The sequence below is a fragment of the Hoplias malabaricus genome, unplaced genomic scaffold (assembly GCF_029633855.1).
Source record: "Hoplias malabaricus isolate fHopMal1 unplaced genomic scaffold, fHopMal1.hap1 scaffold_174, whole genome shotgun sequence".
Taxonomy (NCBI): domain Eukaryota; kingdom Metazoa; phylum Chordata; class Actinopteri; order Characiformes; family Erythrinidae; genus Hoplias; species Hoplias malabaricus.
Window position 1 is genome coordinate 1 of NW_027101065.1, and position 17,359 is coordinate 17,359.

A 17,359-nucleotide genomic window follows, 5' to 3' on the forward strand; every position below is an offset into this window, starting at 1 on the left:
AACTGACAAGTGCATTTAGGACAGACTCGGATGCTCTCCTATGATTGTAGAACGAGTACATCTGGCAAAAGCCTAGCCCTAGCCCCTGAACTTAATCCTATCTCCTTCCTTTCAGACCTGGCTGAAAATGGTGTCCCTGGTGGTCTAGTGGCTAGGATTCGGCGCTCTCACCGCTGCGGCCCGGGTTCGATTCCCGGTCAGGGAAGCGTGTGCTTTCTTGCACACCAAGTCCACTACAAGACTCTGGAAGCCCCCCACCCACATGCTGTGTAGGTTAAAGGAATGTAAAGCGTCCTCCTTCTGCTACTTCCTTTTTTGCCAAACTTCTAAACGACACGTTGCTGCCTCATTCACCACCTCCACACACCCACACCAGCGTGGCTTTATGCTTTCAAGTCTGCAAGTCTTTTAGGGAGGCAAGATAATGTTTGAGAAATTTGAATGGAACAGTGTAAATGATCCGTCACTGCCTTCAGCAGATTGCACTCTGGCATGCCAGCGCATCAGCAGGCAGGCACCTGGCCATGATATCCTGCAGTGGCGCGAGGGAAAAGAAAAGTCTTCTTCGAGCCGGATTTGAACCCACGACCTAAGGATCGCCTTAATAACAACGACAGTGCTCTGCTCTACCAACCGAGCTATCAAAGGTGCTAGCCTAAAGAGTTGGACTGAAAACTGACAAGTGCATTTAGGACAGACTCGGATGCTCTCCTATGATTGTAGAACGAGTACATCTGGCAAAAGCCTAGCCCTAGCCCCTGAACTTAGTCCTATCTCCTTCCTTTCAGACCTGGCTGAAAACGGTGTCCCTGGTGGTCTAGTGGCTAGGATTCGGCGCTCTCACCACCGCGGCCCGGGTTCGATTCCCGGTCAGGGAAGCGTCTGCTTTCTTGCACACCAAGTCCACTACAAGACTCTGGAAGCCCCCCACCCACATGCTGTGTAGGTTAAAGGAATGTAAAGCGTCCTCCTTCTGCTACTTCCTTTTTTGCCAAACTTCTAAACGACACGTTGCTGCCTCATTCACCACCTCCACACACCCACACCAGCGTGGCTTTATGCTTTCAAGTCTGCAAGTCTTTTAGGGAGGCAAGATAATGTTTGAGAAATTTGAATGGAACAGTGTAAATGATCCGTCACTGCCTTCAGCAGATTGCACTCTGGCATGCCAGCGCATCTGCAGGCAGGCACCTGGCCATGATATCCGGCTGTGGCGCGAGGGAAAAGAAAAGTCTTCTTCGAGCCGGATTTGAACCCGCGACCTAAGGATTGCCTTATTAACAACTACAGTCCTCCGCTCTACCAACTGAGCTATCAAAGGCGCTAGCCTAAAGAGTTGGACTGTAAACTGACAAGTGCATTTAGGACAGACTCGGATGCTCTCCTATGATTGTAGAACGAGTACATCTGGCAAAAGCCTAGCCCTAGCCCCTGAACTTAATCCTATCTCCTTCCTTTCAGACGTGGCTGAAAACGGTGTCCCTGGTGGTCTAGTGGCTAGGATTCGGCGCTCTCACCGCCGCGGCCCGGGTTCGATTCCCGCTCAGGGAAGCGTGTGCTTTCTTGCACACCAAGTCCACTACAAGACTCTGGAAGCCCCCCACCCACATGCTGTGTAGGTTAAAGGAATGTAAAGCGTCCTCCTTCTGCTACTTCCTTTTTTGCCAAACTTCTAAACGACACGTTGCTGCCTCATTCACCACCTCCACACACCCACACCAGCGTGGCTTTATGCTTTCAAGTCTGCAAGTCTTTTAGGGAGGCAAGATAAAGTTTGAGAAATTTGAATGGAACAGTGTAAATGATCCGTCACTGCCTTCAGCATATTGCACTCTGGCATGCCAGCGCATCTGCAGGCAGGCACCTGGCCATGATATCCGGCAGTGGCGCGAGGGAAAAGAAAAGTCTTCTTCGAGCCGGATTTGAACCCGCGACCTAAGGATTGCCTTATTAACAACTACAGTCCTCCGCTCTACCAACTGAGCTATCAAAGGCGCTAGCCTAAAGAGTTGGACTGAAAACTGACAAGTGCATTTAGGACAGACTCGGATGCTCTCCTATGATTGTAGAACGAGTACATCTGGCAAAAGCCTAGCCCTAGCCCCTGAACTTAATCCTATCTCCTTCCTTTCAGACGTGGCTGAAAACGGTGTCCCTGGTGGTCTAGTGGCTAGGATTCGGCGCTCTCACCGCCGCGGCCCGGGTTCGATTCCCGGTCAGGGAAGCGTCTGCTTTCTTGCACACCAAGTCCACTACAAGACTCTGGAAGTCCCCCACCCACATGCGGTGTAGGTTAAAGGAATGTAAAGCGTCCTCCTTCTGCTACTTCCTTTTTTGCCAAACTTCTAAACGACACGTTGCTGCCTCATTCACCACCTCCACACACCCACACCAGCGTGGCTTTATGCTTTCAAGTCTGCAAGTCTTTTAGGGAGGCAAGATAATGTTTGAGAAATTTGAATGGAACAGTGTAAATGATCCGTCACTGCCTTCAGCAGATTGCACTCTGGCATGCCAGCGCATCTGCAGGCAGGCACCTGGCCATGATATCCTGCAGTGGCGCGAGGGAAAAGAAAAGTCTTCTTCGAGCCGGATTTGAACCCGCGACCTAAGGATCGCCTTAATAACAACGACAGTGCTCTGCTCTACCAACCGAGCTATCAAAGGTGCTAGCCTAAAGAGTTGGACTGAAAACTGACAAGTGCATTTAGGACAGACTCGGATGCTCTCCTATGATTGTAGAACGAGTACATCTGGCAAAAGCCTAGCCCTAGCCCCTGAACTTAATCCTATCTCCTTCCTTTCAGACATGGTTGAAAACGGTGTCCCTGGTGGTCTAGTGGCTAGGATTCGGCGCTCTCACCGCCGCGGCCCGGGTTCGATTCCCGGTCAGGGAAGCGTGTGCTTTCTTGCACACCAAGTCCACTACAAGACACTGGAAGCCCCCCACCCACATGCTGTGTAGGTTAAAGGAATGTAAAGCGTCCTCCTTCTGCTACTTCCTTTTTTGCCAAACTTCTAAACGACACGTTGCTGCCTCATTCACCACCTCCACACACCCACACCAGCGTGGCTTTATGCTTTCAAGTCTGCAAGTCTTTTAGGGAGGCAAGATAATGTTTGAGAAATTTGAATGGAACAGTGTAAATGATCCGTCACTGCCTTCAGCAGATTGCACTCTGGCATGCCAGCGCATCTGCAGGCAGGCACCTGGCCATGATATCCCGCAGTGGCGCGAGGGAAAAGAAAAGTCTTCTTCGAGCCGGATTTGAACCCGCGACCTAAGGATCGCCTTATTAACAACTACAGTCCTCTGCTCTACCAACTGAGCTATCAAAGGTGCTAGCCTAAAGAGTTGGACTGAAAACTGACAAGTGCATTTAGGACAGACTCGGATGCTCTCCTATGATTGTAGAACGAGTACATCTGGCAAAAGCCTAGCCCTAGCCCCTGAACTTAATCCTATCTCCTTCCTTTCAGACATGGCTGAAAACGGTGTCCCTGGTGGTCTAGTGGCTAGGATTCGGCGCTCTCACTGCCGCGGCCCGGGTTCAATTCCCGGTCAGGGAAGCGTCTGCTTTCTTGCACACCAAGTCCACTACAAGACTCTGGAAGCCCCCCACCCACATGCTGTGTAGGTTAAAGGAATGTAAAGCGTCCTCCTTCTGCTACTTCCTTTTTTGCCAAACTTCTAAACGACACGTTGCTGCCTCATTCACCACCTCCACACACCCACACCAGCGTGGCTTTATGCTTTCAAGTCTGCAAGTCTTTTAGGGAGGCAAGATAATGTTTGAGAAATTTGAATGGAACAGTGTAAATGATCCGTCACTGCCTTCAGCAGATTGCACTCTGGCATGCCAGCGCATCTGCAGGCAGGCACCTGGCCATGATATCCGGCAGTGGCGCGAGGGAAAAGAAAAGTCTTCTTCGAGCCGGATTTGAACCCGCGACCTAAGGATTGCCTTACTAACAACTACAGTCCTCCGCTCTACCAACTGAGCTATCAAAGGCACTAGCCTAAAGAGTTGGACTGAAAACTGACAAGTGCATTTAGGACAGACTCGGATGCTCTCCTATGATTGTAGAACGAGTACATCTGGCAAAAGCCTAGCCCTAGCCCCTGAACTTATTCCTATCTCCTTCCTTTCAGACGTGGCTGAAAACGGTGTCCCTGGTGGTCTAGTGGCTAGGATTCGGCGCTCTCACCGCCACGGCCCGGGTTCGATTCCCGCTCAGGGAAGCGTGTGCTTTCTTGCACACCAAGTCCACTACAAGACTCTGGAAGCCCCCCACCCACATGCTGTGTAGGTTAAAGGAATGTAAAGCGTCCTCCTTCTGCTACTTCCTTTTTTGCCAAACTTCTAAACGACACGTTGCTGCCTCATTCACCACCTCCACACACCCACACCAGCGTGGCTTTATGCTTTCAAGTCTGCAAGTCTTTTAGGGAGGCAAGATAATGTTTGAGAAATTTGAATGGAACAGTGTAAATGATCCGTCACTGCCTTCAGCAGATTGCACTCTGGCATGCCAGCGCATCTGCAGGCAGGCACCTGGCCATGATATCCGGCAGTGGCGCGAGGGAAAAGAAAAGTCTTCTTCGAGCCGGATTTGAACCCGCGACCTAAGGATTGCCTTACTAACAACTACAGTGCTCCGCTCTACCAACTGAGCTATCAAAGGCACTAGCCTAAAGAGTTGGACTGAAAACTGACAAGTGCATTTAGGACAGACTCGGATGCTCTCCTATGATTGTAGAACGAGTACATCTGGCAAAAGCCTAGCCCTAGCCCCTGAACTTATTCCTATCTCCTTCCTTTCAGACGTGGCTGAAAACGGTGTCCCTGGTGGTCTAGTGGCTAGGATTCGGCGCTCTCACCGCCACGGCCCGGGTTCGATTCCCGCTCAGGGAAGCGTGTGCTTTCTTGCACACCAAGTCCACTACAAGACTCTGGAAGCCCCCCACCCACATGCTGTGTAGGTTAAAGGAATGTAAAGCGTCCTCCTTCTGCTACTTCCTTTTTGCCAAACTTCTAAACGACATGTTGCTGCCTCATTCACCACCTCCACACACCCACACCAGCGTGGCTTTATGCTTTCAAGTCTGCAAGTCTTTTAGGGAGGCAAGATAATGTTTGAGAAATTTGAATGGAACAGTGTAAATGATCCGTCACTGCCTTCAGCAGATTGCACTCTGGCATGCCAGCGCATCTGCAGGCAGGCACCTGGCCATGATATCCGGCAGTGGCGCGAGGGAAAAGAAAAGTCTTCTTCGAGCCGGATTTGAACCCGCGACCTAAGGATTGCCTTACTAATAACTACAGTCCTCCGCTCTACCAACTGAGCTATCAAAGGCACTAGCCTAAAGAGTTGGACTGAAAACTGACAAGTGCATTTAGGACAGACTCGGATGCTCTCCTATGATTGTAGAACGAGTACATCTGGCAAAAGCCTAGCCCTAGCCCCTGAACTTATTCCTATCTCCTTCCTTTCAGACGTGGCTGAAAACGGTGTCCCTGGTGGTCTAGTGGCTAGGATTCGGCGCTCTCACCGCCACGGCCCGGGTTCGATTCCCGCTCAGGGAAGCGTGTGCTTTCTTGCACACCAAGTCCACTACAAGACTCTGGAAGCCCCCCACCCACATGCTGTGTAGGTTAAAGGAATGTAAAGCGTCCTCCTTCTGCTACTTCCTTTTTGCCAAACTTCTAAACGACATGTTGCTGCCTCATTCACCACCTCCACACACCCACACCAGCGTGGCTTTATGCTTTCAAGTCTGCAAGTCTTTTAGGGAGGCAAGATAATGTTTGAGAAATTTGAATGGAACAGTGTAAATGATCCGTCACTGCCTTCAGCAGATTGCACTCTGGCATGCCAGCGCATCTGCAGGCAGGCACCTGGCCATGATATCCCGCAGTGGCGCGAGGGAAAAGAAAAGTCTTCTTCGAGCCGGATTTGAACCCGCGACCTAAGGATCGCCTTATTAACAACTACAGTCCTCTGCTCTACCAACTGAGCTATCAAAGGTGCTAGCCTAAAGAGTTGGACTGAAAACTGACAAGTGCATTTAGGACAGACTCGGATGCTCTCCTATGATTGTAGAACGAGTACATCTGGCAAAAGCCTAGCCCTAGCCCCTGAACTTAATCCTATCTCCTTCCTTTCAGACGTGTCTGAAAACGGTGTCCCTGGTGGTCTGGTGGCTAGGATTTGGCGCTCTCACCGCCGTGGCCTGGGTTCGATTCCCGGTCAGGGAAGCGTGTGCTTTCTTGCACACCAAGTCCACTACAAGACTCTGGAAGCCCCCCACCCACATGCTGTGTAGGTTAAAGGAATGTAAAGCGTCCTCCTTCTGCTACTTCCTTTTTTGCCAAACTTCTAAACGACACGTTGCTGCCTCATTCACCACCTCCACACACCCACACCAGCGTGGCTTTATGCTTTCAAGTCTGCAAGTCTTTTAGGGAGGCAAGATAAAGTTTGAGAAATTTGAATGGAACAGTGTAAATGATCCGTCACTGCCTTCAGCATATTGCACTCTGGCATGCCAGCGCATCTGCAGGCAGGCACCTGGCCATGATATCCGGCAGTGGCGCGAGGGAAAAGAAAAGTCTTCTTCGAGCCGGATTTGAACCCGCGACCTAAGGATTGCCTTATTAACAACTACAGTCCTCCGCTCTACCAACTGAGCTATCAAAGGCGCTAGCCTAAAGAGTTGGACTGTAAACTGACAAGTGCATTTAGGACAGACTCGGATGCTCTCCTATGATTGTAGAACGAGTACATCTGGCAAAAGCCTAGCCCTAGCCCCTGAACTTAATCCTATCTCCTTCCTTTCAGACGTGGCTGAAAACGGTGTCCCTGGTGGTCTAGTGGCTAGGATTCGGCGCTCTCACTGCCGCGGCCCGGGTTCGATTCCCGGTCAGGGAAGCGTCTGCTTTCTTGCACACCAAGTCCACTACAAGACTCTGGAAGTCCCCCACCCACATGCGGTGTAGGTTAAAGGAATGTAAAGCGTCCTCCTTCTGCTACTTCCTTTTTTGCCAAACTTCTAAACGACACGTTGCTGCCTCATTCACCACCTCCACACACCCACACCAGCGTGGCTTTATGCTTTCAAGTCTGCAAGTCTTTTAAGGAGGCAAGATAATGTTTGAGAAATTTGAATGGAACAGTGTAAATGATCCGTCACTGCCTTCAGCAGATTGCACTCTGGCATGCCAGCGCATCTGCAGGCAGGCACCTGGCCATGATATCCTGCAGTGGCGCGAGGGAAAAGAAAAGTCTTCTTCGAGCCGGATTTGAACCCGCGACCTAAGGATCGCCTTAATAACAACGACAGTGCTCTGCTCTACCAACCGAGCTATCAAAGGTGCTAGCCTAAAGAGTTGGACTGAAAACTGACAAGTGCATTTAGGACAGACTCGGATGCTCTCCTATGATTGTAGAACGAGTACATCTGGCAAAAGCCTAGCCCTAGCCCCTGAACTTAATCCTATCTCCTTCCTTTCAGACGTGGTTGAAAACGGTGTCCCTGGTGGTCTAGTGGCTAGGATTCGGCGCTCTCACCGCCGCGGCCCGGGTTCGATTCCCGGTCAGGGAAGCGTCTGCTTTCTTGCACACCAAGTCCACTACAAGACACTGGAAGCCCCCCACCCACATGCTGTGTAGGTTAAAGGAATGTAAAGCGTCCTCCTTCTGCTACTTCCTTTTTTGCCAAACTTCTAAACGACACGTTGCTGCCTCATTCACCACCTCCACACACCCACACCAGCGTGGCTTTATGCTTTCAAGTCTGCAAGTCTTTTAGGGAGGCAAGATAATGTTTGAGAAATTTGAATGGAACAGTGTAAATGATCCGTCACTGCCTTCAGCAGATTGCACTCTGGCATGCCAGCGCATCTGCAGGCAGGCACCTGGCCATGATATCCGGCAGTGGCGCGAGGGAAAAGAAAAGTCTTCTTCGAGCCGGATTTGAACCCGCGACCTAAGGATTGCCTTATTAACAACTACAGTCCTCCGCTCTACCAACTGAGCTATCAAAGGCGCTAGCCTAAAGAGTTGGACTGAAAACTGACAAGTGCATTTAGGACAGACTCGGATGCTCTCCTATGATTGTAGAACGAGTACATCTGGCAAAAGCCTAGCCCTAGCCCCTGAACTTAATCCTATCTCCTTCCTTTCAGACGTGGCTGAAAACGGTGTCCCTGGTGGTCTAGTGGCTAGGATTCGGCGCTCTCACCGCCGCGGCCCGGGTTCGATTCCCGCTCAGGGAAGCGTGTGCTTTCTTGCACACCAAGTCCACTACAAGACTCTGGAAGCCCCCCACCCACATGCTGTGTAGGTTAAAGGAATGTAAAGCGTCCTCCTTCTGCTACTTCCTTTTTTGCCAAACTTCTAAACGACACGTTGCTGCCTCATTCACCACCTCCACACACCCACACCAGCGTGGCTTTATGCTTTCAAGTCTGCAAGTCTTTTAGGGAGGCAAGATAATGTTTGAGAAATTTGAATGGAACAGTGTAAATGATCCGTCACTGCCTTCAGCAGATTGCACTCTGGCATGCCAGCGCATCTGCAGGCAGGCACCTGGCCATGATATCCCGCAGTGGCGTGAGGGAAAAGAAAAGTCTTCTTCGAGCCGGATTTGAACCCGCGACCTAAGGATCGCCTTATTAACAACGACAGTGCTCTGCTCTACCAACTGAGCTATCAAAGGTGCTAGCCTAAAGAGTTGGACTGAAAACTGACAAGTGCATTTAGGACAGACTCGGATGCTCTCCTATGATTGTAGAACGAGTACATCTGGCAAATGCCTAGCCCTAGCCCCTGAACTTAATCCTATCTCCTTCCTTTCAGACGTGGCTGAAAACGGTGTCCCTGGTGGTCTAGTGGCTAGGATTCGGCGCTCTCTCAGCCGCGGCCTGGGTTCGATTCCCGCTAAGGGAAGCGTGTGCTTTCTTGCACACCAAGTCCACTACAAGACTCTGGAAGCCCCCCACCCACATGCTGTGTAGGTTAAAGGAATGTAAAGCGTCCTCCTTCTGCTACTTCCTTTTTTGCCAAACTTCTAAACGACACGTTGCTGCCTCATTCACCACCTCCACACACCCACACCAGCGTGGCTTTATGCTTTCAAGTCTGCAAGTCTTTTAGGGAGGCAAGATAATGTTTGAGAAATTTGAATGGAACAGTGTAAATGATCCGTCACTGCCTTCAGCAGATTGCACTCTGGCATGCCAGCGCATCTGCAGGCAGGCACCTGGCCATGATATCCGGCAGTGGCGTGAGGGAAAAGAAAAGTCTTCTTCGAGCCGGATTTGAACCCGCGACCTAAGGATTGCCTTATTAACAACTACAGTCCTCCGCTCTACCAACTGAGCTATCAAAGGCGCTAGCCTAAAGAGTTGGACTGAAAACTGACAAGTGCATTTAGGACAGACTCGGATGCTCTCCTATGATTGTAGAACGAGTACATCTGGCAAAAGCCTAGCCCTAGCCCCTGAACTTAATCCTATCTCCTTCCTTTCAGACGTGACTGAAAGCGGTGTCCCTGGTGGTCTAGTGGCTAGGATTCGGCGCTCTCACCGCCGCGGCCCGGGTTCGATTCCCGCTCAGGGAAGCGTGTGCTTTCTTGCACACCAAGTCCACTACAAGACTCTGGAAGCCCCCCACCCACATGCTGTGTAGGTTAAAGGAATGTAAAGCGTCCTCCTTCTGCTACTTCCTTTTTTGCCAAACTTCTAAACGACACGTTGCTGCCTCATTCACCACCTCCACACACCCACACCAGCGTGGCTTTATGCTTTCAAGTCTGCAAGTCTTTTAGGGAGGCAAGATAATGTTTGAGAAATTTGAATGGAACAGTGTAAATGATCCGTCACTGCCTTCAGCAGATTGCACTCTGGCATGCCAGCGCATCTGCAGGCAGGCACCTGGCCATGATATCCCGCAGTGGCGCGAGGGAAAAGAAAAGTCTTCTTCGAGCCGGATTTGAACCCGCGACCTAAGGATCGCCTTATTAACAACGACAGTGCTCTGCTCTACCAACTGAGCTATCAAAGGTGCTAGCCTAAAGAGTTGGACTGAAAACTGACAAGTGCATTTAGGACAGACTCGGATGCTCTCCTATGATTGTAGAACGAGTACATCTGGCAAATGCCTAGCCCTAGCCCCTGAACTTAATCCTATCTCCTTCCTTTCAGACGTGGCTGAAAACGGTGTCCCTGGTGGTCTAGTGGCTAGGATTCGGCGCTCTCTCAGCCGCGGCCTGGGTTCGATTCCCGCTAAGGGAAGCATGTGCTTTCTTGCACACCAAGTCCACTACAAGACTCTGGAAGCCCCCCACCCACATGCTGTGTAGGTTAAAGGAATGTAAAGCGTCCTCCTTCTGCTACTTCCTTTTTTGCCAAACTTCTAAACGACACGTTGCTGCCTCATTCACCACCTCCACACACCCACACCAGCGTGGCTTTATGCTTTCAAGTCTGCAAGTCTTTTAGGGAGGCAAGATAATGTTTGAGAAATTTGAATGGAACAGTGTAAATGATCCGTCACTGCCTTCAGCAGATTGCACTCTGGCATGCCAGCGCATCTGCAGGCAGGCTCCTGGCCATGATATCCGGCAGTGGCGTGAGGGAAAAGAAAAGTCTTCTTCGAGCCGGATTTGAACCCGCGACCTAAGGATTGCCTTATTAACAACTACAGTCCTCCGCTCTACCAACTGAGCTATCAAAGGCGCTAGCCTAAAGAGTTGGACTGAAAACTGACAAGTGCATTTAGGACAGACTCGGATGCTCTCCTATGATTGTAGAACGAGTACATCTGGCAAAAGCCTAGCCCTAGCCCCTGAACTTAATCCTATCTCCTTCCTTTCAGACGTGGCTGAAAGCGGTGTCCCTGGTGGTCTAGTGGCTAGGATTCGGCGCTCTCACCGCCGCGGCCTGGGTTCGATTCCCGCTCAGGGAAGCGTGTGCTTTCTTGCACACCAAGTCCACTACAAGACTCTGGAAGCCCCCCACCCACATGCTGTGTAGGTTAAAGGAATGTAAAGCGTCCTCCTTCTGCTACTTCCTTTTTTGCCAAACTTCTAAACGACACGTTGCTGCCTCATTCACCACCTCCACACACCCACACCAGCGTGGCTTTATGCTTTCAAGTCTGCAAGTCTTTTAGGGAGGCAAGATAATGTTTGAGAAATTTGAATGGAACAGTGTAAATGATCCGTCACTGCCTTCAGCAGATTGCACTCTGGCATGCCAGCGCATCTGCAGGCAGGCACCTGGCCATGATATCCCGCAGTGGCGCGAGGGAAAAGAAAAGTCTTCTTCGAGCCGGATTTGAACCCGCGACCTAAGGATCGCCTTATTAACAACGACAGTGCTCTGCTCTACCAACTGAGCTATCAAAGGTGCTAGCCTAAAGAGTTGGACTGAAAACTGACAAGTGCATTTAGGACAGACTCGGATGCTCTCCTATGATTGTAGAACGAGTACATCTGGCAAATGCCTAGCCCTAGCCCCTGAACTTAATCCTATCTCCTTCCTTTCAGACGTGGCTGAAAACGGTGTCCCTGGTGGTCTAGTGGCTAGGATTCGGCGCTCTCTCAGCCGCGGCCTGGGTTCGATTCCCGCTAAGGGAAGCGTGTGCTTTCTTGCACACCAAGTCCACTACAAGACTCTGGAAGCCCCCCACCCACATGCTGTGTAGGTTAAAGGAATGTAAAGCGTCCTCCTTCTGCTACTTCCTTTTTTGCCAAACTTCTAAACGACACGTTGCTGCCTCATTCACCACCTCCACACACCCACACCAGCGTGGCTTTATGCTTTCAAGTCTGCAAGTCTTTTAGGGAGGCAAGATAATGTTTGAGAAATTTGAATGGAACAGTGTAAATGATCCGTCACTGCCTTCAGCAGATTGCACTCTGGCATGCCAGCGCATCTGCAGGCAGGCACCTGGCCATGATATCCGGCAGTGGCGTGAGGGAAAAGAAAAGTCTTCTTCGAGCCGGATTTGAACCCGCCACCTAAGGATTGCCTTATTAACAACTACAGTCCTCCGCTCTACCAACTGAGCTATCAAAGGCGCTAGCCTAAAGAGTTGGACTGAAAACTGACAAGTGCATTTAGGACAGACTCGGATGCTCTCCTATGATTGTAGAACGAGTACATCTGGCAAAAGCCTAGCCCTAGCCCCTGAACTTAATCCTATCTCCTTCCTTTCAGACGTGGCTGAAAGCGGTGTCCCTGGTGGTCTAGTGGCTAGGATTCGGCGCTCTCACCGCCGCGGCCTGGGTTCGATTCCCGCTCAGGGAAGCGTGTGCTTTCTTGCACACCAAGTCCACTACAAGACTCTGGAAGCCCCCCACCCACATGCTGTGTAGGTTAAAGGAATGTAAAGCGTCCTCCTTCTGCTACTTCCTTTTTTGCCAAACTTCTAAACGACACGTTGCTGCCTCATTCACCACCTCCACACACCCACACCAGCGTGGCTTTATGCTTTCAAGTCTGCAAGTCTTTTAGGGAGGCAAGATAATGTTTGAGAAATTTGAATGGAACAGTGTAAATGATCCGTCACTGCCTTCAGCAGATTGCACTCTGGCATGCCAGCGCATCTGCAGGCAGGCACCTGGCCATGATATCCTGCAGTGGCGCGAGGGAAAAGAAAAGTCTTCTTCGAGCCGGATTTGAACCCGCGACCTAAGGATCGCCTTAATAACAAGGGCAGTGCTCTGCTCTACCAACCGAACTATCAAAGGTGCTAGCCTAAAGAGTTGGACTGAAAACTGACAAGTGCATTTAGGACAGACTCGGATGCTCTCCTATGATTGTAGAACGAGTACATCTGGCAAAAGCCCAGCCCTAGCCCCTGAACTTAATCCTATCTCCTTCCTTTCAGACGTGGCTGAAAACGGTGTCCCTGGTGGTCTAGTGGCTAGGATTCGGCGCTCTCACCGCCGCGGCCCGGGTTCGATTCCCGGTCAGGGAAGCGTCTGCTTTCTTGCACACCAAGTCCACTACAAGACTCTGGAAGCCCCCCACCCACATGCTGTGTAGGTTAAAGGAATGTAAAGCGTCCTCCTTCTGCTACTTCCTTTTTTGCCAAACTTCTAAACGACACGTTGCTGCCTCATTCACCACCTCCACACACCCACACCAGCGTGGCTTTATGCTTTCAAGTCTGCAAGTCTTTTAGGGAGGCAAGATAATGTTTGAGAAATTTGAATGGAACAGTGTAAATGATCCGTCACTGCCTTCAGCAGATTGCACTCTGGCATGCCAGCGCATCTGCAGGCAGGCACCTGGCCATGATATCCCGCAGTGGCGCGAGGGAAAAGAAAAGTCTTCTTCGAGCCGGATTTGAACCCGCGACCTAAGGATCGCCTTATTAACAACTACAGTCCCCTGCTCTACCAACTGAGCTATCAAAGGTGCTAGCCTAAAGAGTTGGACTGAAAACTGACAAGTGCATTTAGGACAGACTCGGATGCTCTCCTATGATTGTAGAACGAGTACATCTGGCAAAAGCCTAGCCCTAGCCCCTGAACTTAATCCTATCTCCTTCCTTTCAGACATGGATGAAAACGGTGTCCCTGGTGGTCTAGTGGCTAGGATTCGGCGCTCTCACTCCCGCGGCCCGGGTTCGATTCCCGGTCAGGGAAGCGTCTGCTTTCTTGCACACCAAGTCCACTACAAGACTCTGGAAGCCCCCCACCCACATGCTGTGTAGGTTAAAGGAATGTAAAGCGTCCTCCTTCTGCTACTTCCTTTTTTGCCAAACTTCTAAACGACACGTTGCTGCCTCATTCACCACCTCCACACACCCACACCAGCGTGGCTTTATGCTTTCAAGTCTGCAAGTCTTTTAGGGAGGCAAGATAATGTTTGAGAAATTTGAATGGAACAGTGTAAATGATCCGTCACTGCCTTCAGCAGATTGCACTCTGGCATGCCAGCGCATCTGCAGGCAGGCACCTGGCCATGATATCCGGCAGTGGCGCGAGGGAAAAGAAAAGTCTTCTTCAAGCCGGATTTGAACCCGCAACCTAAGGATTGCCTTATTAACAACTACAGTCCTCCGCTCTACCAACTGAGCTATCAAAGGCGCTAGCCTAAAGAGTTGGACTGAAAACTGACAAGTGCATTTAGGACAGACTCGGATGCTCTCCTATGATTGTAGAACGAGTACATCTGGCAAAAGCCTAGCCCTAGCCCCTGAACTTAATCCTATCTCCTTCCTTTCAGACGTGGCTGAAAACGGTGTCCCTGGTGGTCTAGTGGCTAGGATTCGGCGCTCTCACCGCCGCGGCCCGGGTTCGATTCCCGCTCAGGGAAGCGTGTGCTTTCTTGCACACCAAGTCCACTACAAGACTCTGGAAGCCCCCCACCCACATGCTGTGTAGGTTAAAGGAATGTAAAGCGTCCTCCTTCTGCTACTTCCTTTTTTGCCAAACTTCTAAACGACACGTTGCTGCCTCATTCACCACCTCCACACACCCACACCAGCGTGGCTTTATGCTTTCAAGTCTGCAAGTCTTTTAGGGAGGCAAGATAATGTTTGAGAAATTTGAATGGAACAGTGTAAATGATCCGTCACTGCCTTCAGCAGATTGCACTCTGGCATGCCAGCGCATCTGCAGGCAGGCACCTGGCCATGATATCCGGCAGTGGCGCGAGGGAAAAGAAAAGTCTTCTTCGAGCCGGATTTGAACCCGCGACCTAAGGATTGCCTTATTAACAACTACAGTCCTCCGCTCTACCAACTGAGCTATCAAAGGCGCTAGCCTAAAGAGTTGGACTGAAAACTGACAAGTGCATTTAGGACAGACTCGGATGCTCTCCTATGATTGTAGAACGAGTACATCTGGCAAATGCCTAGCCCTAGCCCCTGAACTTAATCCTATCTCCTTCCTTTCAGACGTGGCTGAAAACGGTGTCCCTGGTGGTCTAGTGGCTACGATTCGGCGCTCTCACCGCCGCGGCCCGGGTTCGATTCCCGCTCAGGGAAGCGTGTGCTTTCTTGCACACCAAGTCCACTACAAGACTCTGGAAGCCCCCCACCCACATGCTGTGTAGGTTAAAGGAATGTAAAGCGTCCTCCTTCTGCTACTTCCTTTTTTGCCAAACTTCTAAACGACACGTTGCTGCCTCATTCACCACCTCCACACACCCACACCAGCGTGGCTTTATGCTTTCAAGTCTGCAAGTCTTTTAGGGAGGCAAGATAATGTTTGAGAAATTTGAATGGAACAGTGTAAATGATCCGTCACTGCCTTCAGCAGATTGCACTCTGGCATGCCAGCGCATCTGCAGGCAGGCACCTGGCCATGATATCCGGCAGTGGCGCGAGGGAAAAGAAAAGTCTTCTTCGAGCCGGATTTGAACCCGCGACCTAAGGATTGCCTTATTAACAACTACAGTCCTCCGCTCTACCAACTGAGCTATCAAAGGCGCTAGCCTAAAGAGTTGGACTGAAAACTGACAAGTGCATTTAGGACAGACTCGGATGCTCTCCTATGATTGTAGAACGAGTACATCTGGCAAAAGCCTAGCCCTAGCCCCTGAACTTAATCCTATCTCCTTCCTTTCAGACGTGGCTGAAAACGGTGTCCCTGGTGGTCTAGTGGCTAGGATTCGGCGCTCTCTCAGCCGCGGCCTGGGTTCGATTCCCGGTCAGGGAAGCGTGTGCTTTCTTGCACACCAAGTCCACTACAAGACTCTGGAAGCCCCCCACCCACATGCTGTGTAGGTTAAAGGAATGTAAAGCGTCCTCCTTCTGCTACTTCCTTTTTTGCCAAACTTCTAAACGACACGTTGCTGCCTCATTCACCACCTCCACACACCCACACCAGCGTGGCTTTATGCTTTCAAGTCTGCAAGTCTTTTAGGGAGGCAAGATAATGTTTGAGAAATTTGAATGGAACAGTGTAAATGATCCGTCACTGCCTTCAGCAGATTGCACTCTGGCATGCCAGCGCATCTGCAGGCAGGCACCTGGCCATGATATCCGGCAGTGGCGCGAGGGAAAAGAAAAGTCTTCTTCGAGCCGGATTTGAACCCGCGACCTAAGGATTGCCTTATTAACAACTACAGTCCTCCGCTCTACCAACTGAGCTATCAAAGGCGCTAGCCTAAAGAGTTGGACTGAAAACTGACAAGTGCATTTAGGACAGACTCGGATGCTCTCCTATGATTGTAGAACGAGTACATCTGGCAAAAGCCTAGCCCTAGCCCCTGAACTTAATCCTATCTCCTTCCTTTCAGACGTGGCTGAAAACGGTGTCCCTGGTGGTCTAGTGGCTAGGATTCGGCGCTCTCTCAGCCGCGGCCTGGGTTCGATTCCCGGTCAGGGAAGCGTGTGCTTTCTTGCACACCAAGTCCACTACAAGACTCTGGAAGCCCCCCACCCACATGCTGTGTAGGTTAAAGGAATGTAAAGCGTCCTCCTTCTGCTACTTCCTTTTTTGCCAAACTTCTAAACGACACGTTGCTGCCTCATTCACCACCTCCACACACCCACACCAGCGTGGCTTTATGCTTTCAAGTCTGCAAGTCTTTTAGGGAGGCAAGATAATGTTTGAGAAATTTGAATGGAACAGTGTAAATGATCCGTCACTGCCTTCAGCATATTGCACTCTGGCATGCCAGCGCATCTGCAGGCAGGCACCTGGCCATGATATCCGGCAGTGGCGCGAGGGAAAAGAAAAGTCTTCTTCGAGCCGGATTTGAACCCGCGACCTAAGGATTGCCTTATTAACAACTACAGTCCTCCGCTCTACCAACTGAGCTATCAAAGGTGCTAGCCTAAAGAGTTGGACTGAAAACTGACAAGTGCATTTAGGACAGACTCGGATGCTCTCCTATGATTGTAGAACGAGTACATCTGGCAAAAGCCTAGCCCTAGCCCCTGAACTTAATCCTATCTCCTTCCTTTCAGAGGTGGCTGAAAACGGTGTCCCTGGTGGTCTAGTGGCTAGGATTCGGCGCTCTCACCGCCGCGGCCCGGGTTAGATTCCCGCTCAGGGAAGCGTGTGCTTTCTTGCACACCAAGTCCACTACAAGACTCTGGAAGCCCCCCACCCACATGCTGTGTAGGTTAAAGGAATGTAAAGCGTCCTCCTTCTGCTACTTCCTTTTTTGCCAAACTTCTAAACGACACGTTGCTGCCTCATTCACCACCTCCACACACCCACACCAGCGTGGCTTTATGCTTTCAAGTCTGCAAGTCTTTTAGGGAGGCAAGATAATGTTTGAGAAATTTGAATGGAACAGTGTAAATGATCCGTCACTGCCTTCAGCATATTGCACTCTGGCATGCCAGCGCATCTGCAGGCAGGCACCTGGCCATGATATCCGGC

General features: G+C 50.7%; 4 non-coding genes across 4 annotated transcripts; all 4 read left to right on the forward strand.

Moving 5' to 3' along the window:
* The first annotated feature begins 2,152 nt into the window (after positions 1 to 2,152).
* Positions 2,153 to 2,224, forward strand: trnae-cuc (transfer RNA glutamic acid (anticodon CUC)). Its single transcript has one exon. It is a non-coding gene; the product is annotated as a tRNA-Glu (tRNA).
* A 601-nt stretch (positions 2,225 to 2,825) lies between these two features.
* trnae-cuc (transfer RNA glutamic acid (anticodon CUC)) lies at positions 2,826 to 2,897 on the forward strand. Its single transcript has one exon. It is a non-coding gene; the product is annotated as a tRNA-Glu (tRNA).
* A 4,637-nt stretch (positions 2,898 to 7,534) lies between these two features.
* trnae-cuc (transfer RNA glutamic acid (anticodon CUC)) lies at positions 7,535 to 7,606 on the forward strand. Its single transcript has one exon. It is a non-coding gene; the product is annotated as a tRNA-Glu (tRNA).
* Positions 7,607 to 12,918: 5,312 nt separating this feature from the next.
* trnae-cuc (transfer RNA glutamic acid (anticodon CUC)) lies at positions 12,919 to 12,990 on the forward strand. The gene has a single exon. It is a non-coding gene; the product is annotated as a tRNA-Glu (tRNA).
* The last annotated feature ends 4,369 nt before the right edge of the window (positions 12,991 to 17,359 follow it).